This window comes from Papaver somniferum, chromosome 9 (assembly GCF_003573695.1).
Source record: "Papaver somniferum cultivar HN1 chromosome 9, ASM357369v1, whole genome shotgun sequence".
Classification (NCBI taxonomy): Eukaryota; Viridiplantae; Streptophyta; class Magnoliopsida; order Ranunculales; family Papaveraceae; genus Papaver; species Papaver somniferum.
In genome coordinates, this window is record NC_039366.1 from 167,997,652 (window position 1) to 168,002,999 (window position 5,348).

Sequence of the window (5,348 nt, forward strand, 5' to 3'; positions counted from 1 at the left end):
TGATTTGTGCGAGACAGTCATTTAATGTAGACTCGGAATGTTTCGTATAGATCATTCGATCACTTGAAAATTGCTTATAAGCTAATAGTTTGTGTGAGACAGCTATTGTCGCTTTCTAAGAATGTTTCATAGATTGAAATAGGAGTTTAGAATAATTAACCACTGTCTGGATATAGCACAGTATGCATACCCGTATGCAAACTGTTGTAAGAATGATTCAGGACCGGGAAACAAGTATGCATATCCGTATGCGAACGGTTTTAACTGTAAAGTCCGGGAACTAAGTTTGCGTACCTGTTTGCAAACTGTTTCACCTGAATTCGATCTGAAACGACAATATGCGTACCGTTTGCGAACTGTCGGAAAAAATCAAGTCTGGAACGACAATATGTGTACCCATTTGCGTACTGTCGGAAAGGATCAAGTCCGGAACTTAACATTGTATACCCGTGCGCAAACTTATGAGGTTAAGTTCTAAAATCGGTTAAGTATGATTTCATACTCATGAACGAATACATTTATATATTAAGGAATGCAATTTTTGCAAACCGTGGCTAAAATGTTAATGAACTGATACTTTTGAATCAATCCGATTTACTTTGAGGATAAAAAGTATTACATTAACTAGTTGGACGCCTAACAATCGAAGCTCCAACAACATATTACTACATAAATTGAACAGGTTGCTGAGCTAGTCTACCAACGAGTCTTATGAGTAACCTAATATACTTCAATTGTGTCTTGTATACTTCTATGAGAATATAAACAATTGAACAACTCTATGAGTAACACAACTAGATTCATTTGATCATCAATTGATCCAGAAGTGTTAAGATGAACATGGTTAATGCAAAAGTGTTCATATGGCTAACTTCGGTTAACTGTTATTGAGCCAACTCAATATACACGTTTAGGTACGGTTACCCATATCTAAATAAAGGTATATTTCATTTGTGTGTAAAATCCTTGTTCTAGTACTTCATTTGTCTTCCTAGCATTGATCCAAGGACCTGCACATATAATGTAATGATTATATATGGGTAAGAATAAGAGAAGAACAGTCAATGTTTATAAAAAAGCTTTTGCCCCTACAAAAGAGAGTCAGCAAGGCAGAAAATGATCAAGATATTGGGTGATTGCTACTATCAAATAGATCAAAACATTATAAACGAAATGGTAAGCGCATGCTGCACCACTACCACCATTTCCCACGGACCACGGTCCAAACATCTCATGTCACTTTGTATATTTGCTGCATCACCTCCCAGCCTCTGGACAATTTCTCAACTGCAACCCACCATAAATCCAGGGAGTAGATAAAGTAGGTATATATTCTACACATGAACTCACAACTGGCGTAACAACATATGCATAACATTTTATCCAAAGCTATTAAACAGTAAGCACACATTATCTTTAGTCACTTTAGGTGACACATCACTTCCAGCTGATAATTAACTCAATCTGCTTTAATCTCCTCATCTTGCTCTTTGATCTGAATTGCAATGAAAACCAAAGTTCAAGCATATGTATAGGTATGCACAACAAACACAATAACAATGCTTGATTATCTATAATAATCCTGTACAAGAAAGAATTTAACATTAAAAATCCGCCCTTGTTATTACGTTTATGTTTCTATCTCATTAGGTAAGTATCTGACATCCTTCTGTGATAAAAGTATTTAACGAAGAAAATGCAGATTGGCAATGCAACTCTGTTGTACATTCTGCTTCAGTTTGCGGACTTTGGAAATGATAAACCAAATTTGTTTCCACAAAATGCAAACTAGTACACATAACATACCTCTGCAGGCGGCATCAGGAGAAACAACAGTTGCTCCAGTTGGAGTGTGTTTTATTCCAAATGATTGTAATTTATTCCAGTCTTTGAAACCTCGCTAAATACATTAATAAAAAAAAATTAAACTTCATCTTTAAACTCATACACTTAACAGCATACAAATTACAGATTAAAGATTGTGGCTGCTAAAATTGGCTATTTGGTGGACAGAGAGCAATTGTAAGCAGTATGGTATATTGAGATTACGAAGCAACGAAGCTAATATGCAAATTCAAGATAACAACATCAGAAGCAAGAGAGAAAATATGCAAATTCAACAACTTCAATTTGAACTGAGAAAAGAAGAAGAGAAGTTATCACTTCAAAAAGAAGGCGTTTCAATTGAAGGTTCTGTATACCAGACAGCTTCTGAGCTACAAAATCACTTATTCCTGCCAAGACACCTGCTATAATAGTCTGTGAGAAAAATTCATAAAAACCCATTTAACATCAGAAATCAATTTCAAATAAAACTCATTTTCAATCAAACAAGCATTATCGAAGCTTAATTACTAATTCTTACAAAACATTGAAGAAAGAAAACATACACCATCAAGAGAAACAAGGTTGAGACTCAAACACCTGAACTTGGACAAGTCACAAATAGTTAGATACATAGCTCGAGACATGTTATCAAATTACATCTGCTGGTGTATATAATCAAGTTGCTAAACAGATTTTGATATTAAGTTCAATATGAGGTTGAAAATTGAAAGTCGATGAAAATCAAATTGATTTTACGGGTAATAGAGATTCAATGACGCTGATTACGGATCTAAAGACAGATTTTCAATCAAGAATAATGATAAAGAGATTCCATGATTTTCAATCTTCAACCTAAGAGTCATGTTATTCAATTTTTTTCTCGAGATTTTGATCTCAATAGAAAGATTTAGATAAGGAGAATACATACCTAAGCTCTGTTCATATTTTGATCGAGAAATTTGAGATAAAAATAGAGATTTGGGTTTTCAAAACCCTAAAAATCTTTTTTCTAAAAATCGATTCAAATCGAAGACTTAGAGATTGTATTTGAAATACGAAGATTAGGAAAGATTAAACTTATCTTTTTAGGTCGTTTCTGACAATTTTCTTCTTCAAATGTAACTGTTGATATGGTGATGGTGGTGCTCGAGCGAAGTAAGATAAAGAGGAAGGAAGAGAAGAAGAAAGGGTTGTTCTATGCTCGTTGAAGAAGGAAGAGGAAAAGATAATTGTGGGAGGAGTTAGGATTATAAGCTAGGTCCATAGGGTGGAAAAATTTCCAAGTATTTTTAGCAGTTACGAAATTTGGGCGGAATTAAATTAGATAGTGTTACCTTGCGCACGCTTGTTTCGCACGATTTAAGTTTGTCAATTACTAATAGTAACAGAAACAGGGCAGTTACGAATCCGTAAAAAATTCTTAACTGAAACTTAGCCGTTTCTAAATTTTAGTAACAGAATTTTTAGTTACGAATTAGTAACAGCCACATTTCCGTCACTAATTTTAGTTACTAAACGCCAAATATATATAGTCTTCAAATCAGGGTTTGATAACTTTGGAACAAAGCAATCAATATTCACCGTTGGATGAAAACCTGATTTAAGATTCAAGCTAAGTTTCCTCAAAACCAAGGCAATATCTCTCCACCATTAAATGGTCTTATCTTGTTATTTTCTAGTCAAGGTATGTTTTTATCTCCTTATCGTCTCCACATCCTTATACAACACTTGATATACATTCATACTCTTTGTTTAAACGTTGTTCAAATCAACATGTTATAGTTTGCGGCCTCTTTTGCCCCCATATGTTAAAGCCTGATGACTTACTTCACTTTTGTTTACTTTAATAGGGTTCAGGTTGGGCACTGAATATGCACTGAATTCTCAAAAGGACTGATGCCCTAGATGCTGCTGGAAGCACCAAAAGTCTTGATTGGTTTGCTCGTTGGAGCTCTACTTCCATACTGGTGTTCTGCTATGACCATGCATGAAGAGTGTAGGAAGTGCATCTCTTAAGATGGTGAAAGGACTTCGCAGGAAATTTAACACCTTTCCTTGTCTCATAAAAGGTACTGCAAATCCAGACATTCGAAATAGCTTTCATGATCACACATTTCCCATATTATGTGTTTGTTTGGTTATGATGCAGTTGTATCTAGAGACGAATCATGTATTTGTCTTTTAGATTTCATTTTTCTGTTAAAGACATAGGATGTTAGACTCCCTTATTGTTTGAAACATTATGTAACATTCTGTTGGTACTTGGTATAGTATTGAGTGTATAGACATTATCCAAATGGAAATTTTAGTTCTCATGATTCTTGTAATATTTTTCTAACTTTTTTGCGTAATATGAAACTTTTTTATAACTTAGAATGAATCTGTTTCTGTTTCTAGAATTGGATGAATCTGGGTGTTGAATTGAGTAGTTATAGGGAAACTTTTATTGGGGGAAAACTGATTTTGACTGGGTCAATGAAGACCGACCTTCCTTTTTTTTATGTTACAAAAGTTTAGTAACGACAGTGACATGTTACTAAATTTTTACCGTAAAGAACAACAGTCCGTCTTCTTTGACCTAGAAAGGATTCGGCAACAGTGGTAAAAATTTAGTAACGACCTGCAGTCTGTTACGAACTAAAACATTAGTAACGACCACATTTTCGTTACAAAAACAGTTGCGACTCCAGATTAGTAACGACAACATGTTCGTTACGAAATTTTGTTACACCCCCTTTTATAACGGTTGATTTGTGTTACAACCCCATTTAGCAACATCCTATTTCAGTTGCTAAACGCCAAATATGGTGTAGTATATAAGGGAGAACTCTAGCAATTGGGAAACCTAATCCCCACACCTCCTGTGTGATACTAGTTGCGACTAGAGTCGATTCTCCTTTAACCTAGGTTTTTCCTAAAACCATTATAGGTTAACGACTTACAGACTTCATTGGGATTGTGAAGACAGACCCAACTATTTTTTATCTAGTTGTATGTTCTGATCTTACTTGTTCTATCGTATTGAGTACCATCTTCTCTAATATTTGCTCGAGATTTATCTCCGATAGGTAAGATATAAAAAGTAATCACAAAGCTCTTCGTCTCATTCTTTGTGATTCCACAATAACTTGTTCTACTACCATATAATTAAGTTATTGTGAGGTGATTGATATTTCTAGGCTGTTCTTCGGGAATATAAGACCGGATTATCAATTGATTCCTGTTCACCTTGATTTATCAAAAGACGGAACAAGAACTTCATAGGTATTTCCGTGGGAGACAAATTTATCTATCAAAAAAGACTTTTCTGTGGGAGACATATTTGTTTATCAAGTCTTCGACTTTGGTCGTAACAACTCTTAGTTATGGGTGAGACCAGCTAAGCGAATCAAGTGCGTAGAGTCCTGCTGGGATTCAGAGGCGTAAGGAACGCGACTGTACCTTAGTCAGTGTGAGATTGATTAGGGCTCAACTACATTCCAGTCCGAAGTTAACTTGTAGTAGGCTAGAGTCTGTAACGG

At 35.0% G+C, this 5,348-nt stretch overlaps 1 long non-coding RNA gene across 1 annotated transcript; it reads right to left on the reverse strand.

The window, feature by feature from the left end:
* Positions 1–598: 598 nt before the first annotated feature.
* On the reverse strand, positions 599–3,032 carry LOC113308532. Its single transcript, XR_003339887.1, has 2 exons — positions 1,807–3,032; positions 599–1,495 (listed from the first exon to the last, which is right to left on the reverse strand). It is a non-coding gene; the product is annotated as an uncharacterized LOC113308532 (long non-coding RNA).
* Between the last annotated feature and the right edge of the window lie 2,316 nt (positions 3,033–5,348).